The sequence below is a fragment of the Camellia sinensis genome, chromosome 14, assembly GCF_055761805.1.
Source record: "Camellia sinensis isolate YWXY chromosome 14, ASM5576180v1, whole genome shotgun sequence".
NCBI classification, from domain to species: Eukaryota; Viridiplantae; Streptophyta; class Magnoliopsida; order Ericales; family Theaceae; genus Camellia; species Camellia sinensis.
The window spans coordinates 145,473,256-145,493,255 of record NC_138974.1 but is presented as its reverse complement, the minus strand read 5'-3'; positions in this window follow the sequence as shown (position 1 = coordinate 145,493,255).

The window sequence follows — 20,000 nt, the reverse complement described above, 5'->3', positions numbered from 1 at the left end:
TTCGAGGGACATACTTCTCGCAACAAGCTTCCACAAGGAAAGCACAGGCAACTCGTTCGCACGCCAAAGCCAACCAAATGGCAATTTAACCGAGGGACATGCATTTCGCAAGGCAACTTGTACAATTACCCGAGGGACAAGGCATGCTTGCCAAGGCCGTGGCTTGGCATGCTTGCCAAGGCCGTGGCATGACATGCTGCTGGCCAAGGCCGGGGCATGCCATGCTGCTGGACGAGGCCGTGGCAAGGCATGCTGATGGCCGAGGCCGTGGCAAGGCATGCTGATGGCCGAGGCCGTGGCGTGGCATGCCATGCTGCTGGACGAGGCCGTGGCAAGGCATGCTGCTGGCCAAGGCGTTGGCATGGCATGCTGCTGCTGACCAAGGCTTGGGCTTGCCATGCTGCTGGCAAAGGCCGCGGCATGGCATTCTGCCGGCCAAGGCCGCGGCATGGCATGCTGCCGGCCAAGGCTTTGGCATGCCATGTTGCTGGCCAAGGCCGTGGCATGGCATGCTGCTGGCCAAGGCCGTGGCATGACATGCTGGCCAAGGCCGGGGCATGGCAAGCTGCTGGCCAAGGTCGTGGCAAGGCACGCTGCTGGCCAAGGCCGGGGCATGGCACGCTGCTGGCCATGGCCGTGGCATGACAAGCTTGCCAAGGCCGGGGCATGGCGTGCTGCTGGCCAAGGCTTTGGCATGCCATGTTGCTGGCCAAGGCTGTGGCATGGCATGCTGCTGGCCAAGGCCGTGGCATGACATGCTGGCCAAGGCCGGGGCATGGCATGCTGCTGGCCAAGGCCGTGGCATGACATGCTTGCCAAGGCCAGGGCATGGCATGCTGCTGGCCAAGGCTTTGGCATGCCATGCTGCTGGCCAAGGCCGTGGCATGACATGCTTGCCAAGGCCAGGGCATGGCATGCTGCTGGCCAAGGCTGTGGCATGGCATGCTGCTGGCCAAGGCCGTGGCATGACATGCTGGCCAAGGCCGGGGCATGGCATGCTGCTGGCCAAGGCCGGGGCATGGCATGCTGCTGGCCAAGGCCGTGGCATGACATGCTTGCCAAGGCCCAGGGCATGGCATGCTGCTGGCCAAGGCTTTGGCATGCCATGTTGCTGACCGAGGCTGTGGCATGGCATGCTGGCCTAGGCCAACGTGCCACCGCCACCACCGCGGGCCGCCACTCGACGCATCCCGTGCTTGGCTATGTAGTTTCGATGCCACAAGCCAATGCCACAAGCCAAGCGATGGCATGTGCCAAGCGCCCGCCTAGGCATAGGCGTGGCCTGTGGCCTGGCCATGCTGGCCAGCCTTAAGGGAGGTGCCCCCCCCTTATAATAGCCTGTTAAGCCCTTTTCAATCTGGCAGGAGGAAACACCAAGCATGTTCGAGGAGTCATAATGGGGTTTTTTTAAAAAGTAATGGTTTTTTGCCAAAACTTTCAACATGAAAGTTGTATGAAATAATTTAATACACCATAAAAAAAATTATAAAAAAATATTTGGCCACCGGAATATTTTATTTTAATTTATTTCAATTTTAATACTTAAAAAATAATAAAAATTACTAAAAATACTCAAAAAATTCTACAAAAATTCCAACAATTATAAGATGAGGCACTAGTAATTATAGTAATTTTTTTAATTATTTTTTTTATTTTTTATTTATTTTATTATAATTTTTATGAGTAAATAAATAATTAAAAAGCCCGACGAACGTGCAAAAACTCTTAGAGAAACCGAGCAAGCATCGGATAGCTCGAATGCAAATAACAAACGCAACAGGCAACTTCCGAGGGACATACTTTTCCCAACAAGCTTCCACTGGGGAAAGCACTAGCAACGTGTTCGCAAGTCAAAGGCAACCAAACGGCTATTACCCGAGGGACATGCATTTCGCAGGGCAACATATACGTAAGTCAAAGCCAAACCAAATGGCAATTACACGAGGGACAGGATTGCTTGCCAAGGGCGTGGCATGCGATGTTCTAGCCCAAGGCCAAGGCACGCCACGCTGCGGGACAAGGCCGTGGCAAGACATGCGGCTGGCCTTGGCCTTGGCATGGCATGCCACTGGCTTTGGCTGGGCTGCGTTGGCCTTGGCATGGAATGTTGCTGGCTTCGGATGGGCTGCCTTGGCCTTGGCCATGGCCTTGGCATGGCATGCTGCTGGCCTTGGCCGTGGCATGGCATGCTGCTGGCCTTGGCCTTGGCACGGCATGCTGCTGGCCTTGGCCTTGGCATGGCATGCTGCTGGCTTTGGCTGGGCTACCTTGGCCGTGGCATGGCATGCTGCTGGCCTTGGCCTTGGCATGGCATGCTGCTGGCTTTGGCTGGGCTGCCTTGGCCGTGGCATGGCATGCTGCTGGCCTTGGCCTTGGCATGGCATGCTGCTGGCTTTGGCTGGGCTGCCTTGGCCGTGGCATGGCATGCTGCTGGCCTTGGCCTTGGCATGGCATGCTGCTGGCTTTGGCTGGGCTGCCTTGGCCGTGGCATGGCACGCTGCTGGCCTTGGCCATGGCATGGCATGCTGCTGGCTTGGGCTGGGCTGCCTTGGCCGTGGCATGGGATGCTGCTGGGCTGCCTTGGCCGTGGCATGGCATGCTGCTGGCCATGGCCTTGGCATGGCATGCTGCTTGCATTGGCTGGGCTGCCTTGGCCGTGGCATGGCATGCTGCTGGCCTGGGACTTGGCATGGCATGCTGCTGGCTTTGGCTGGCCTGCCTTGGCCGTGCCATGGCATGCTGCTGGCCTTGGCCTTGGCATGGCATGCTGCTGGCTTTGGCTGGGCTGCCTTGGCCGTGGCATGGCATGCTGCTGGCCTTGGCCTTGGCATGGCATGCTGCTGGCTTTGGCTGGCCTGCCTTGGCCGTGGCATGGCATGCTGCTGGCCTTGGCCCTGGCATGGCATGCTGCTGGCTTGGGCTGGGCTGCCTTGGCCGTGGCATGGCATGCTGCTGGCCTAGGCCTTGGCATGGCATGCTGCTGGCTTTGGCTGGCCTGCCTTGGCCGTGGCATGGCATGCTGCTGGCCTTGGCCTTGGCATGGCTTGCTGCTGGCATTGGCTGGGCTGACTTGGCCGTGGCATGGCATGCTGCGGGCCTTGGCCTTGGCATGGCATGTTGCTGGCTTTGGCTGGGCTGCCTTGGCCGTGGCATGGCATGCTGCTGGCCTTGGCCTTGGCATGGCTTGCTGCTGGCATTGGCTGGGCTGCCTTGGCCGTGGCATCGCATGCTGCTGGCCTTGGCCTTGGCATGGCATGCTGCTGGCTTTGGCTGGATTGCCTTGGCCGTGGCATGGCATGCTGCTGGCCTTGGCCTTGGCATGGCATGCTGCTGGCTTTGGCTGGCCTGCCTTGGCCTTGGCATGGCATGCTGCTGGCCTTGGCCTTGGCATGGCATGCTGCTGGCTTTGGCTGGCCTGCCTTGGCCGTGGCATGGCAAGCTGCTGGCCTTGGCCTTGGCATGGCATGCTGCTGGCTTTGGCTGGGCTGCCTTGGCCGTGGCATGGCATGCTGCTGGCCTTGGTATTGGCATGGCATGCTGCTGGCTTTGGCTGGCCTGCCTTGGCCGTGGCATGGCATGCTGCTGGCCTTGGCCATGGCATGGCATGCTGCTGGCTTGGGCTGGGCTGCCTTGGCCGTGGCATGGCATGCTGCTGGCCTAGGCCTTGGCATGGCATGCTGCTGGCTTTGGCTGGCCTGCCTTGGCCGTGGCATGGCATGCTGCTGGCCTTGGCCTTGGCATGGCTTGCTGCTGGCATTGGCTGGGCTGCCTTGGCCGTGGCATCGCATGCTGCTGGCCTTGGCCTTGGCATGGCATGCTGCGGGCTTTGGCTGGGCTGCCTTGGCCGTGGCATGGCATGCTGCTGGCCTTGGCCTTGGCATGGCATGCTGCTGGCTTTGGCTGGCCTGCCTTGGCCGTGGCATGGCATGCTGCTGGCCTTGGCCTTGGCAAGGCATGCTGCTGGCTTTGGCTGGCCTGCCTTGGCCGTGGCATGGAATGCGGCTGGCCTTGGCCTTGGCATCGAATGCTGCTGGTTTTGGCTGGGCTGCCTTGGCCGTGCCATGGCATGCTGCTGGCCTTGGCCGTGGCATGGCATGCTGCTGGCTTTGGCTGGGCTGCCTTGGCCGTGGCATGGCATGCTGCTGGCCTTGGCCTTGGCATGGCATGCTGCTGGCTTTAGCTGGCCTTCCTCGGCCGTGGCATGGCATGCTGCTGGCCTTGGCCTTGGCATGGCATGCTGCTGGCTTTGGCTGGCCTGCCTTGGCCGTGGCATGGCATGCGGCTGGCCTTGGCCTTGGCATGGCATGCTGCTGGCTTTGGCTGGCCTGCCTTGGCCGTGCCATGGCATGCTGCTGGCCTTGGCCTTGGCATGGCATGCTGCTGGCTTTGGCTGGGCTGCCTTGGCCGTGGCATGGCATGCTGCTGGCCTTGGCTTTGGCATGGCATGCTGCTGGCTTTGGCTGGCCTGCCTTGGCCGTGGCATGGCATGCTGCTGGCCTAGGCCATGGCATGGCGTGCTGCTGGCTTGGGCTGGGCTGCCTTGGCCGTGGCATGGCATGCTGCTGGCCTAGGCCTTGGCATGGCCTGCTGCTGGCTTTGGCTGGCCTGCCTTGGCCGTGGCATGGCATGCTGCTGGCCTTGGCCTTGGCATGGCTTGCTGCTGGCTTTGGCTGGGCTGCCTTGGCCGTGGCATGGCATGCTGCTGGCCTTGGCCTTGGCATGGCACGCTGCTGGCTTTGGCTGGCCTGCCTTGGCCGTGGCATGGCATGCTGCTGGCCTTGGCCATGGCATGGCATGCTGCTGGCTTGGGCTGGGTTGCCTTGGCCGTGGCATGGCATGCTGCTGGCCTTTGCCTTGGCATGGCTTGCTGCTGGCATTGGCTGGGCTGCCTTGGCCGTGGCATGGCATGCTGCTGGCCTTGGCCTTGGCATGGCATGCTGCTGGCCATGGCCTTGGCATGGCATGCTGCTGGCTTTGGCTGGCCTGCCTTGGCCGTGGCATGGCATGCTGCTGGCCTTGGCCTTGGCATGGCATGCTGCTGGCCTGCCTTGGCCGTGGCATGGCATGCTGCTGGCCTTGGCCATGGCATGGCATGCTGCTGGCTTGGGCTGGGCTGCCTTGGCCGTGGCATGGCATGCTGCTGGCCTTGGCCTTGGCATGGCATGCTGCTGGCTTTGGCTGGGCTGCCTTGGCCGTGGCATGGCATGCTGCTGGCCTTGGCCTTGGCATGGCATGCTGCTGGCTTTGGCTGGCCTGCCTTGGCCGTGGCATGGCAGGCTGCTGGCCTTGGCCTTGACATGGCATGCTGCTGGCTTTGGCTGGGCTGCCTTGGCCGTGGCATGGCATGCTGCTGGCCTTGGCCTTGGCATGGCATGCTGCTGGCTTTGGCTGGCCTGCCTTGGCCGTGGCATGGCATGCTGCTGGCCTTGGCCATGGCATGGCATGCTGCTGGATTGGGCTGGGCTGCCTTGGCCGTGGCATGGCATGCTGCTGGCCTAGGCCTTGGCATGGCATGCTGCTCGCTTTGGCTGGCCTGCCTTGGCCGTGGCATGGCATGCTGCTGGCCTTGGCCTTGGCATGGCTCGCTGCTGGCATTGGCTGGGCTGCCTTGGCCGTGGCATCGCATGCTGCTGGCCTTGGCCTTGGCATGGCATGCTGCTGGCTTCGGCTGGGCTGCCTTGGCCGTGGCATGGCATGCTGCTGGCCTTGGCCTTGGCATGGCATGCTGCTGGCCTTGGCCTTGGCATGGCATGCTGCTGGCTTTGGCTGGCCTGCCTTGGCCGTGGCATGGCATGCTGCTGGCCTTGGCCTTGGCATGGCATGCTGCTGGCTTTGGCTGGCCTGCCTTGGCCGTGGCATGGCATGCTGCTGGCCTTGGCCATGGCATGGCATGCTGCTGGCTTGGGCTGGGCTGCCTTGGCCGTGGCATGGCATGCTGCTGGCCTTGGCCTTGGCATGGCTTGCTGCTGGCTTTGGCTGGGCTGCCTTGGCCGTGGCATGGCATGCTGCTGGCCTTGGCCTTGTCATGGCATGCTGCTGGCTTTGGCTGGGCTGCCTTGGCCGTGGCATGGCATGCTGCTGGCCTTGGCCTTGGCATGGCAAGCTGCTGGCTTTGGCTGGGATGCCTTGGCCGTGCCATGGCATGCTGCTGGCCTTGGCCTTGGCCTTGGCATGGCATGCTGCTGGCTTTGGCTGGGCTGCCTTGGCCGTGGCATGGCATGCTGCTGGCCTTGGCCTTGGCATGGCATCCTGCTGGCTTTGGCTGGGCTGCCTTGGCCGTGGCATGGCATGCTGCTGGCCTTGGCCTTGGCATGGCATGCTGCTGGCTTTGGCTGGCCTGCCTTGGCCGTGGCATGGCATGCGGCTGGCCTTGGCCTTGGCATGGCATGCTGCTGGCTTTGGCTGGCCTGCCTTGGCCTTGGCATGGCAAGCTGCTGGCCTTGGCCTTGGCCTTGGCATGGCATGCTGCTGGCTTTGGCTGGGCTGCCTTGGCCGTGGCATGGCATGCTGCTGGCCTTGGCCTTGGCATGGCATCCTGCTCGCTTTGGCTGGGCTGCCTTGGCCGTGGCATGGCATGCTGCTGGCCTTGGCCTTGGCATGGCATGCTGCTGGCTTTGGCTGGCCTGCCTTGGCCGTGGCATGGCATGCGGCTGGCCTTGGCCTTGGCATGGCATGCTGCTGGCCTTGGCCTTGGCATGGCATGCTGCTGGCTTTGGCTGGCCTGCCTTGGCCGTGCCATGGCATGCTGCTGGCCTTGGCCTTGGCATGGCATGCTGCTGGCTTTGGCTGGGCTGCCTTGGCCGTGGCATGGCATGCTGCTGGCCTTGGCCTTGGCATGGCATGCTGCTGGCTTTGGCTGGCCTGCCTTGGCCGTGGCATGGCATGCTGCTGGCCTTGGCCATGGCATGGCATGCTGCTGGCTTGGGCTGGGCTGCCTTGGCCGTGGCATGGCATGCGGCTGGCCTAGGCCTTGGCATGGCATGCTGCTGGCTTTGGCTGGCCTGCCTTGGCCGGTGCATGGCATGCTGCTGGCCTTGGCCTTGGCATGGCTTGCTGCTGGCATTGGCTGGGCTGCCTTGGCCGTGGCATGGCATGCTGCGGGCCTTGGCCTTGGCATGGCATGCTGCTGGCTTTGGCTGGGCTGCCTTGGCCGTGGCATGGCATGCTGCTGGCCTTGGCCTTGGCATGGCTTGCTGCTGGCATTGGCTGGGCTGCCTTGGCCGTGGCATCGCATGCTGCTGGCCTTGGCCTTGGCATGGCATGCTGCTGGCTTTGGCTGGAGTGCCTTGGCCGTGGCATGGCATGCTGCTGGCCTTGGCCTTGGCATGGCATGCTGCTGGCTTTGGCTGGCCTGCCTTGGCCTTGGCATGGCATGCTGCTGGCCTTGGCCTTGGCATGGCATGCTGCTGGCTTTGGCTGGCCTGCCTTGGCCGTGGCATGGCAAGCTGCTGGCCTTGGCCTTGGCATGGCATGCTGCTGGCTTTGGCTGGGCTGCCTTGGCCGTGGCATGGCATGCTGCTGGCCTTGGTATTGGCATGGCATGCTGCTGGCTTTGGCTGGCCTGCCTTGGCCGTGGCATGGCATGCTGCTGGCCTTGGCCATGGCATGGCATGCTGCTGGCTTGGGCTGGGCTGCCTTGGCCGTGGCATGGCATGCTGCTGGCCTAGGCCTTGGCATGGCATGCTGGTGGCTTTGGCTGGCCTGCCTTGGCCGTGGCATGGCATGCTGCTGGCCTTGGCCTTGGCATGGCTTGCTGCTGGCATTGGCTGGGCTGCCTTGGCCGTGGCATCGCATGCTGCTGGCCTTGGCCTCGGCATGGCATGCTGCGGGCTTTGGCTGGGCTGCCTTGGCCGTGCCATGGCATGCTGCTGGCCTTGGCCTTGGCATGGCATGCTGCTGGCTTTGGCTGGCCTGCCTTGGCCGTGGCATGGCATGCTGCTGGCCTTGGCCTTGGCATGGCATGCTGCTGGCTTTGGCTGGCCTGCCTTGGCCGTGGCATGGCATGCGGCTGGCCTTGGCCTTGGCATGGCATGCTGCTGGCTTTGGCTGGGCTGCCTTGGCCGTGCCATGGCATGCTGCTGGCCTTGGCCTTGGCATGGCATGCTGCTGGCTTTGGCTGGGTTGCCTGGGCCGTGGCATGGCATGCTGCTGGCCTTGGCCTTGGCATGGCATGCTGCTGGCTTTGGCTGGCCTTCCTCGGCCGTGGCATGGCATGCTGCTGGCCTTGGCCTTGGCATGGCATGCTGCTGGCTTTGGCTGGCCTGCCTTGGCCGTGGCATGGCATGCGGCTGGCCTTGGCCTTGGCATGGCATGCTGCTGGCTTTGGCTGGCCTGCCTTGGCCGTGCCATGGCATGCTGCTGGCCTTGGCCTTGGCATGGCATGCTGCTGGCTTTGGCTGGCCTGCCTTGGCCGTGCCATGGCATGCTGCTGGCCTTGGCCTTGGCATGGCATGCTGCTGGCTTTGGCTGGGCTGCCTTGGCCGTGGCATGGCATGCTGCTGGCCTTGGCCTTGGCATGGCATGCTGCTGGCTTTGGCTGGCCTGCCTTGGCCGTGGCATGGCATGCTGCGGGCCTAGGCCTTGGCATGGCATGCTGCTGGCTTGGGCTGGGCTGCCTTGGCCGTGGCATGGCATGCTGCTGGCCTAGGCCTTGGCATGGCATGCTGCTGGCTTTGCCTGGCCTGCCTTGGCCGTGGCATGGCATGCTGCTGGCCTTGGCCTTGGCATGGCTTGCTGCTGGCTTTGGCTGGGCTGCCTTGGCCGTGGCATGGCATGCTGCTGGCCTTGGCCTTGGCATGGCATGCTGCTGGCTTTGGCTGGCCTGCCTTGGCCGTGGCATGGCATGCTGCTGGCCTTGGCCATGGCATGGCATGCTGCTGGCTTGGGCTGGGCTGCCTTGGCCGTGGCATGGCATGCTGCTGGCCTTTGCCTTGGCATGGCTTGCTGCTGGCATTGGCTGGGCTGCCTTGGCCGTGGCATGGCATGCTGCTGGCCTTGGCCTTGGCTTGGCATGCTGCTGGCCATGGCCTTGGCATGGCATGCTGCTGGCTTTGGCTGGGCTGCCTTGGCCGTGGCATGGCATGCTGCTGGCCTTGGCCTTGGCATGGCATGCTGCTGGCTTTGGCTGGCCTGCCTTGGCCGTGGCATGGCATGCTGCTGGCCTTGCCCATGGCATGGCATGCTGCTGGCTTGGGCTGGGCTGCCTTGGCCGTGGCATGGCATGCTGCTGGCCTTGGCCTTGGCATGGCATGCTGCTGGCTTTGGCTGGGCTGCCTTGGCCGTGGCATGGCATGCTGCTGGCCTTGGCCTTGGCATGGCATGCTGCTGGCTTTGGCTGGCCTGCCTTGGCCGTGGCATGGCAGGCTGCTGGCCTTGGCCTTGGCATGGCATGCTGCTGGCTTTGGCTGGGCTGCCTTGGCCGTGGCATGGCATGCTGCTGGCCTTGGCCTTGGCATGGCATGCTGCTGGCTTTGGCTGGCCTGCCTTGGCCGTGGCATGGCATGCTGCTGGCCTTGGCCATGGCATGGCATGCTGCTGGATTGGGCTGGGCTGCCTTGGCCGTGGCATGGCATGCTGCTGGCCTAGGCCTTGGCATGGCATGCTGCTAGCTTTGGCTGGCCTGCCTTGGCCGTGGCATGGCATGCTGCTGGCCTTGGCCTTGGCATGGCTTGCTGCTGGCATTGGCTGGGCTGCCTTGGCCGTGGCATCGCATGCTGCTGGCCTTGGCCTTGGCATGGCATGCTGCTGGCTTCGGCTAGGCTGCCTTGGCCGTGGCATGGCATGCTGCTGGCCTTGGCCTTGGCATGGCATGCTGCTCGCCTTGGCCTTGGCATGGCATGCTGCTGGCTTTGGCTGGCCTGCCTTGGCCGTGGCATGGCATGCTGCTGGCCTTGGCCTTGGCATGGCATGCTGCTGGCTTTGGCTGGCCTGCCTTGGCCGTGGCATGGCATGCTGCTGGCCTTGGCCATGGCATGGCATGCTGCTGGCTTGGGCTGGGCTGCCTTGGCCGTGGCATGGCATGCTGCTGGCCTTGGCCTTGGCATGGCTTGCTGCTGGCTTTGGCTGGGCTGCCTTGGCCATGGCATGGCATGCTGCTGGCCTTGGCCTTGGCATGGCATGCTGCTGGCTTTGGCTGGGCTGCCTTGGCCGTGGCATGGCATGCTGCTGGCCTTGGCCTTGGCATGGCAAGCTGCTGGCTTTGGCTGGGATGCCTTGGCCGTGCCATGGCATGCTGCTGGCCTTGGCCTTGGCCTTGGCATGGCATGCTGCTGGCTTTGGCTGGGCTGCCTTGGCCGTGGCATGGCATGCTGCTGGCCTTGGCCTTGGCATGGCATCCTGCTGGCTTTGGCTGGGCTGCCTTGGCCGTGGCATGGCATGCTGCTGGCCTTGGCCTTGGCATGGCATGCTGCTGGCTTTGGCTGGCCTGCCTTGGCCGTGGCATGGCATGCGGCTGGCCTTGGCCTTGGCATGGCATGCTGCTGGCTTTGGCTGGCCTGCCTTGGCCGTGCCATGGCATGCTGCTGGCCTTGGCCTTGGCATGGCATGCTGCTGGCTTTGGCTGGGCTGCCTTGGCCGTGGCATGGCATGCTGCTGGCCTTGGCCATGGCATGGCATGCTGCTGGCTTTGGCTGGCCTGCCTTGGCCGTGGCATGACATGCTGCTGGCCTTGGCCTTGGCATGGCAAGCTGCTGGCTTTGGCTGGGCTGCCTTGGCCGTGGCATGGCATGCTGCTGGCCTTGGCCTTGGCATGGCATGCTGCTGGCTTTGGCTGGGCTGCCTTGGCCGTGGCATGGCATGCTGCTGGCCTTGGCCATGGCATGGCATGCTGCTGGCTTTGGCTGGCCTGCCTTGGCCGTGACATGGCATGCTGCTGGCCTTGGCCTTGGCATGGCAAGCTGCTGGCTTTGGCTGGGCTGCCTTGGCCGTGGCGTGGCATGCTGCTGGCCTTGGCCTTGGCCTTGGCATGGCATGCTGCTGGCTTTGGCTGGGCTGGCTTGGCCGTGGCATGCCATGCTGCTGGCCATGGCCTTGGGGCTGCTGTTCTTATCACTAGACGTGCGTTGCGTGCGAAGGCGTGCAAAGGCGTGCGCGACCATGCGCGCAACACGCGCACCGTGGTCAAAAGACCACGCGCGCGGTATTTGCACAGGCCACGCTGCCCACGCCGCGGGCATGCCAGGCCAGGCTGCCCTGGCCGGCTGCATGCCAGGCCGCCCAGGCCGTGCGCATGCCATGCCGTGCTGCCACGGCCGGCTGCATGCCAGGCCGCCCAGGCCGTGCGCATGCCATGCCGTGCTGCCCACGCCGCGGGCATGCCAGGCCGGCTGCATGCCAGGCCGCCCAGGCCGTGCGCATGCCATGCCGTGCTGCCCAGGCCGGCTGCATGCCAGGCCGCCCAGGCCGTGCGCATGCCATGCCGTGCTACCCAGGCCGTGCTGCCCAGGCCGCGGGCATGCCAGGCCGGCTGCATGCCAGGCTGCCCAGGCCGTGCGCATGCCATGCCGTGCTGCCCATGCCGCGCGCATGCCATGCCGCCCAAGGCCGCGCCCGAGCCGCCCAAGGCCGCGCCCAGGCCGCCCAAGGCCGCGGCCGAGCCGCCCAAGGCCGCAGCCCAGGCCGCGGTCGAGCCGCAGTGCATATAACCCAAGGCCGCAGCCCAGGCCGCGCCCAACATCGGGCGTACCTGACACTGCCTGGCCCTGGGCAAGGGTGGTGCCCCCCCCTTATAATAGGCTGTTAAGCCCTTTTCAATCTGGCAGGAGGAAACATCAAGCATGTTCGAGGAGTCATAATGGGGTTTTTTTAAAAAGTAATGGTTTTTTGCCAAAACTTTCAACATGAAAGTTGTAGGAAATAATTTAATACACCATAAAAAAAATTAAAAAAAATATTTTTTTACCGAAAATATTTTATTTTAATTTATTTCGATTTTAATACTTAAAAAATAAGAAAAATTAATAAAAATGGTCAAAAAATTATGGAAAAATTCCAATAATTAAAGGATGATTCACTAGTAATTATAGAAATTATTAAATTATTTTTTTCATTTTTTTTTTATTTTGATTTTTTTTGCCAAATAAGGGCTTTAAAAATTCGAAAAGCTCAAGAAAAATTGCAAAAAAATAGGGAATGACATTTAGAATTGATTGTAGTGCATTTTTAATTGTGTTGCACGGTTTGGGTAAGATTATAAAAGAATCATGTTCAAAAAGATCGATCAAGGCGGTGGCATGCCATGGCCTTGGCCTTGGCCTTTGCCCGCGGCCTTGGCCTTGGCCTTGGCCATGCCTTGCACAGGGACTTGGCCTTGCCCACTGCCTTGGCCTTGGCCTTGGCCTTTGCCCGCGGCCTTGGCCTTGGCCTTGGCCATGCCTTGCACAGGGACTTGGCCTTGCCCACTGCCTTGGCCTTGGCCTTTGCCCGCGGCCTTGGCCTTGGCCATGCCTTGCACAGGGACTTGGCCTTGCCCACTGCCTTGGCCTTGGCCTTGGCCATGGCATGGCATGCTCGCCGAGGCTGTGGCATGCCTTGCTCTGCTAGCCAAGGCCGCGGCGTGGCATGCTCGCCCAGCCCGTGGCATGCCATGCTCGCCCAGCCCGTGGCACGCCATGTTGGCCCAAGGCATTGGCATGGCATGCCGGCCAAGGCATGCTGGCCAACGCTGCACAAAGCGGTGCCATGGCATGGCATGCTGACCAAGACCGTGCCATGGCATGCTGGGCGAGGCCGTGGCATGGCATGCTGGCCGAGGCCGTGGCTTGCCATGCCGCCACGGCCGTGGCATGCCGGGCAACGGACCTGCATGGCCCAGCCCGTGGCACGCCATGTTGGCCCAAGGCATTGGCGTGGCATGCCGGCCAAGGCATGCTGGCCAACGCCGCGGCACGGCGTGCTGGACAAGGCGGTGCCATGGCATGGCATGCTGACCAAGACAGTGCCATGGCATGCTGGCCGAGGCCGTGGCAAGGCATGCTGGCCGAGGCCGTGGCTCGCCATGCCGCCACGGCCGTGGCATGCTGGGCAACGGACCGGCACGGCATGCTGGCCGTAGCGGTGGCACGACATGCTGGCCAAGGCAGTGGCATGGCATGTTGGCCAAGGCTAAGGCATGGCACGCCGTGGCAAGGCACGCTGGCCAAGGCAGTCGCAAGCCATGCGGGCCGAGGCCGTGGCATGGCATGCGGGCCGAGGCCGTGGCATGGCATGCGGGCCGAGGCCGTGGCATGGCATGTTGGGCAACGACGTGGCAAGGCATGCGGGCCGAGCCCGTGGCATGGCTTCCGGGCAGAGGCCGTGGCATGGCACGCCGGCCGAGCCCGTGGCATGGCATGCGAGCCGAGGCCGTGGCATGGCATGGCATGCGGGCCGAGGCCGTGGCATGGCATTCCGTCCTTGGCATGCGGGGCAACGCTGTGGCATGGCATGCGGGCCGAGGCCGTGGCAAGGCATGTTGGCCAAGGCCATGGCATGGCCCGCTGGGCAACGCGGTGCCGTGGCATGCTGGGCAACGCCGCGGCAAGGCATGCGGGCCGAGGCCTTGGCATGGCATGCGGGCCGAGGCCGTGGCATGGCATGCGGGCCGAGGCCGTGCCATGGCATGTTGGGCGACGCCGTCGCAAGGCCTGCGGGCCGAGGCCGTGGCATGGCATGTTGGGCGACGCCGTAGCAAGGCATGCGGGCCGAGGCCGTGCCATGTCATGTTGGGCAACGTCGTAGCAAGGCATGCGGGCCGGGGCCGTGGCATAGCATGTTGGGCAACGTCGTAGCAAGGCATGCGGGCCGAGGCCGTGGCACGGCATGCGGGCCGAGGCCGTGGCATGGCATGTTGGGCGACGCCGTCGCAAGGCATGCGGGCCGAGGCCGTGGCATGGCATGTTTGGCAACGCCGTGGAAAGACATGCGGGCCGTGGCATGGCATGGCATGCGGGCCGAGGCCGTGGCATGGCACCTTGGGCAACGTCGTAGCAAGGCATGCGGGCCGAGGCCGCGGCATGGCATGTTGGGCGACGCCGTAGCAAGGCATGCGGTCCGAGGCCGTGGCATGTCATGCGGGCCGAGGCCGTGGCATGGCATGTTTGGCAACGCCGTGGCAAGACATGCGGGCCGTGGCATGGCATGGCATGCGGGCCGAGGCCGTGGCATGGCATGTTGGGCAACGCCGTGGCAAGGCATGCGGGCCGAGGCCGTGGCATGTCATGCGGGCCGAGGCCGTGGCATGGCATGCGGGCCGAGGCCGTGGCATGGCATGCGGGCCGAGGCCGTGGCATGGCATGTTGGGCGACGCCGTAGCAAGGCATGCGGGCCGAGGCCGTGGCTCGACATGTTGGCCCAGGCTAAGGCATGGCACGCCGGGCAACGCGGTGGCATGGCATGCTCGGCAACGCGGTGGCAAGGCATGCGGGCCGGGGCCGTGGCATGGGATGTTGGGCGACGCCGTAGCAAGGCATGCGGGCCGAGGCCGTGGCATGGCATGCGGGCCGAGGCCGTGGCATGGCATGTTGGGCGACGCCGTGGCATGGCATGCGGGCCGAGGCCGTGGCATGGCATTTTGGCAACGCCGTGGCAAGACATGCGGGCCGTGGCATGGCATGGCATGCGGGCCGAGGCCGTGGCATGGCATGTTGGGCGACGCCGTAGCAAGGCATGCGGGCCGAGGCCGTGGCATGTCATGCGGGCCGTGGCCGTGGCATGGCGTGCGGGCCGAGGCCGTGGCATGTCATGCGGGCCGAGGCCGTGGCATGGCATGCGGGCCGAGGCCTTGGCATGGCATGCGGGCCGAGGCCGTGGCATGGCATGTTGGGCCACGCCTTAGCAAGGCATGCGGGCCGAGGCCGTGGCTCGACATGTTGGCCAAGGCAAAGGCATGGCACGCCGGGCAACGCGGTGGCATGGCATGCTGGGCAACGCGGTGGCAAGGCATGCGGGCCGAGGCCGTGGCATGGCATGGTGGGCAACGCCGTGGCAAGGCATGCGGGCCGAGGCCGTGGCATGGCATGCGGGCATGCGGGCCGAGGCCGTGGCATGGCATGCGGGCCGAGGCCGTGGCATGGCATGTTGGGCGACGCCGTAGCAAGGCATGCGGGCCGAGGCCGTGCCATGTCATGTTGGGCAACGTCGTAGCAAGGCATGCGGGCCGGGGCCGTGGCATGGCATGTTGGGCAACGTCGTAGCAAGGCATGCGGGCCGAGGCCGTGGCACGGCATGCGGGCCGAGGCCGTGGCATGGCATGTTGGGCGACGCCGTCGCAAGGCATGCGGGCCGAGGCCGTGGCATGGCATGTTTGGCAACGCCGTGGCAAGACATGCGGGCCGTGGCATGGCATGGCATGCGGGCCGAGGCCGTGGCATGGCACCTTGGGCAACGTCGTAGCAAGGCATGCGGGCCGAGGCCGCGGCATGGCATGTTGGGCGACGCCGTAGCAAGGCATGCGGTCCTAGGCCGTGGCATGTCATGCGGGCCGAGGCCGTGGCATGGCATGTTTGGCAACGCCGTGGCAAGACATGCGGGCCGTGGCATGGCATGGCATGCGGGCCGAGGCCGTGGCATGGCATGTTGGGCAACGCCGTGGCAAGGCATGCGGGCCGAGGCCGTGGCATGTCATGCGGGCCGAGGCCGTGGCATGGCATGCGGGCCGAGGCCGTGGCATGGCATGTTGGGCGACGCCGTAGCAAGGCATGCGGGCCGAGGCCGTGGCTCGACATGTTGGCCCAGGCTAAGGCATGGCACGCCGGGCAACGCGGTGGCATGGCATGCCGGGCAACGCGGTGGCAAGGCATGCGGGCCTAGGCCGTGGCATGGCATGTTGGGCAACGCCGTAGCAAGGCATGCGGGCCGAAGCCGTGGCATGGCATGCGGGCCGTGGCCGTGGCATGGCATGTTGGGCGACGCCGTGGCATGGCATGCGGGCCGAGGCCGTGGCATGGCATGTTGGGCGACGCCGTGGCAAGGCATGCGGGCCGAGGCCGTGGCATGTCATGCGGGCCGTGGCCGTGGCATGGCATGCGGGCCGAGGCCGTGTCATGGCATGTTTGGCAACGCCGTGGCAAGACATGCGGGCCGTGGCAAGGCATGGCATGCGGGCCGAGGCCGTGGCTCGACATGTTGGCCAAGGCTAAGGCATGGCACGCCGGGCAACGCGGTGGCATGGCATGCTGGGCAACGCGGCGGCAAGGCATGCGGGCCGAGGCCGCGGCATGGCATGGTGGGCCACGCCGTGGCAAGGCATGCGGGCCGAGGCCGTGGCATGGCATGCGGGCATGGGGGCCGAGGCCGTGGCATGGCATGCGGGCCGAGGCCGTGGCATGGCATGCGGGCCGAGGCCTTGGCTCGACATGTTGGCCAAGGCTAAGGCATGGCACGCCGGGCAACGCGGTGGCATGGCATGCTGGGCAACGCGGTGGCAAGGCATGCGGGCCTAGGCCGTGGCATGGCATGTTGGGCAACGCCGTAGCAAGGCATGCGGGCCGAGGCCGTGGCATGGCATGCGGGCCGAGGCCGTGGCATGGCATGCGGGCCGTGGCCGTGGCATGGCATGTTGGGCGACGCCGTGGCATGGCATGCGGGCCGAGGCCGTGGCATGGCATGCGGGCCGAGGCCGTGGCATGGCATGTTGGGCGACGCCGTGGCAAGGCATGCGGGCCGAGAACGTGGCATGTCATGCGGGCCGTGGCCGTGGCCTGGCATGCGGGCCGAGGCCGTGTCATGGCATGTTTGGCAACGCCGTGGCAAGACATGCGGGCCGTGGCAAGGCATGGCATGCGGGCCGAGGCCGTGGCTCGACATGTTGGCCAAGGCTAAGGCATGGCACGCCGGGCAACGCGGTGGCATGGCATGCTGGGCAACGCGGTGGCAAGGCATGCGGGCCGAGGCCGTGGCATGGCATGGTGGGCAACGCCGTGGCAAGGCATGCGGGCCGAGGCCGTGGCATGGCATGCGGGCATGCGGGCCGAGGCCGTGGCATGTCATGCGGGCCGAGGCCGTGGCATGGCATGCGGGCCGAGGCCTTGGCTCGACATGTTGGCCAAGGCTAAGGCATGGCACGCCGGGCAACGCGGTGGCATGGCATGCTGGGCAACGCGGTGGCAAGGCATGCGGGCCTAGGCCGTGGCATGGCATGTTGGGCAACGCCGTAGCAAGGCATGCGGGCCGAGGCCGTGGCATGGCATGCGGGCCGAGGCCGTGCCATGGCATGCGGGCCGTGGCCGTGGCATGGCATGTTGGGCGACGCCGTGGCATGGCATGCGGGCCGAGGCCGTGGCATGGCATGCGGGCCGAGGCCGTGGCATGGCATGTTGGGCGACGCCGTGGCAAGGCATGCGGGCTGAGGCCGTGGCATGTCATGCGGGCCGTGGCCGTGGCATGGCATGCGGGCCGAGGCCGTGTCATGGCATGTTTGGCAACGCCGTGGCAAGACATGCGGGCCGTGGCAAGGCATGGCATGCGGGCCGAGGCCGTGGCTCGACATGTTGGCCAAGGCTAAGGCATGGCACGCCGGGCAACGCGGTGGCATGGCATGCTGGGCAACGCGGTGGCAAGGCATGCGGGCCGAGGCCGTGGCATGGCATGGTGGGCAACGCCGTGGCAAGGCATGCGGGCCGAGGCCGTGGCATGTCATGCGGGCCGAGGCCGTGGCATGGCATGCGGGCCGAGGCCTTGGCTCGACATGTTGGCCAAGGCTAAGGCATGGCACGCCGGGCAACGCGGTGGCATGGCATGCTGGGCAACGCGGTGGCAAGGCATGCGGGCCTAGGCCGTGGCATGGCATGTTGGGCAACGCCGTAGCAAGGCATGCGGGCCGAGGCCGTGGCATGGCATGCGGGCCGAGGCCGTGCCATGGCATGCGGGCCGTGGCCGTGGCATGGCATGTTGGGCGACGCCGTGGCATGGCATGCGGGCCGAGGCCGTGGCATGGCATGCGGGCCGAGGCCGTGGCATGGCATGTTGGGCGACGCCGTGGCAAGGCATGCGGGCCGAGGCCGTGGCATGTCATGCGGGCCGTGGCCGTGGCATGGCATGCGGGCCGAGGCCGTGTCATGGCATGTTTGGCAACGCCGTGGCAAGACATGCGGGCCGTGGCAAGGCATGGCATGCGGGCCGAGGCCGTGGCTCGACATGTTGGCCAAGGCTAAGGCATGGCACGCCGGGCAACGCGGTGGCATGGCATGCTGGGCAACGCGGTGGCAAGGCATGCGGGCCGAGGCCGTGGCATGGCATGGTGGGCAACGCCGTGGCAAGGCATGCGGGCCGAGGCCGTGGCATGGCATGCGGGCCGAGGCCGTGGCATGGCATGTTGGGCGACGCCGTAGCAAGGCATGCGGGCCGAGGCCGTGGCTCGACATGTTGGCCAAGGCTAAGGCATGGCACGCCGGGCAACGCGGTGGCATGGCATGCTGGGCAACGCGGTGGCAAGGCATGCGGGCCGAGGCCGTGGCATGGCATGCGGGCCGAGGCCGTGGCATGGCATGCGGGCCGTGGCCGTGGCATGGCATGCGGGCCGAGGCCGTGGCATGGCATGCGGGCCGAGGCCTTGGCTCGACATGTTGGCCAAGGCTAAGGCATGGCACGCCGGGCAACGCGGTGGCATGGCATGCCGGGCAACGCGGTGGCAAGGCATGCGGGCCTAGGCCGTGGCATGGCATGTTGGGCAATGCCGTAGCAAGGCATGCGGGCCGAGGCCGTGGCATGGCATGCGGGCCGAGGCCGTGGCATGGCATGCGGGCCGTGGCCGTGGCATGGCATGTTGGGCGACGCCGTGGCATGGCATGCGGGCCGAGGCCGTGGCATGGCATGTTGGGCGACGCCGTAGCAAGGCATGCGGGCCGAGGCCGTGGCATGTCATGCGGGCCGTGGCCGTGCCATGGCTTGCGGGCCGAGGCCGTGTCATGGTATGTTTGGCAACGCCGTGGCAAGACATGCGGGCCGTGGCAAGGCATGGCATGCGGGCCGAGGCCGTGGCTCGACATGTTGGCCAAGGCTAAGGCATGGCACGCCGGGCAACGCGGTGGCATGGCATGCTGGGCAACGCGGTGGCAAGGCATGCGGGCCGAGGCCGTGGCATGGCATGTTGGGCAACGCCGTAGCAAGGCATGCGGGCCGAGGCCGTGGCATGGCATGCGGGCCGAGGCCGTGGCATGGCATGCGGGCCGTGGCCGTGGCATGGCATGCGGGCCGTGGCCGTGGCATGGCATGCGGGCCGAGGCCGTGGCATGGCATGCGGGCCGAGGCCTTGGCTCGACATGTTGGCCAAGGCTAAGGCATGGCACGCCGGGCAACGCGGTGGCATGGCATGCCGGGCAACGCGGTGGCAAGGCATGCGGGCCTAGGCCGTGGCATGGCATGTTGGGCAATGCCGTAGCAAGGCATGCGGGCCGAGGCCGTGGCATGGCATGCGGGCCGAGGCCGTGGCATGGCATGCGGGCCGTGGCCGTGGCATGGCATGTTGGGCGACGCCGTGGCATGGCATGCGGGCCGAGGCCGTGGCATGGCATGTTGGGCGACGCCGTAGCAAGGCATGCGGGCCGAGGCCGTGGCATGTCATGCGGGCCGTGGCCGTGCCATGGCTTGCGGGCCGAGGCCGTGTCATGGTATGTTTGGCAACGCCGTGGCAAGACATGCGGGCCGTGGCAAGGCATGGCATGCGGGCCGAGGCCGTGGCTCGACATGTTGGCCAAGGCTAAGGCATGGCACGCCGGGCAACGCGGTGGCATGGCATGCTGGGCAACGCGGTGGCAAGGCATGCGGGCCGAGGCCGTGGCATGGCATGTTGGGCAACGCCGTAGCAAGGCATGCGGGCCGAGGCCGTGGCATGGCATGCGGGCCGAGGCCGTGGCATGGCATGCGGGCCGTGGCCGTGGCACGGCATGTTGGGCGACGCCGTGGCATGGCATGTTTGGCATCGCCGTGGCAAGACATGCGGGCCGTGGCAGGGCATGGCATGCGGGCCGAGGCCGTGGCATGGCATGTTGGGCAACGCCGTGGCAAGGCATGCGGGCCGAGGCCGT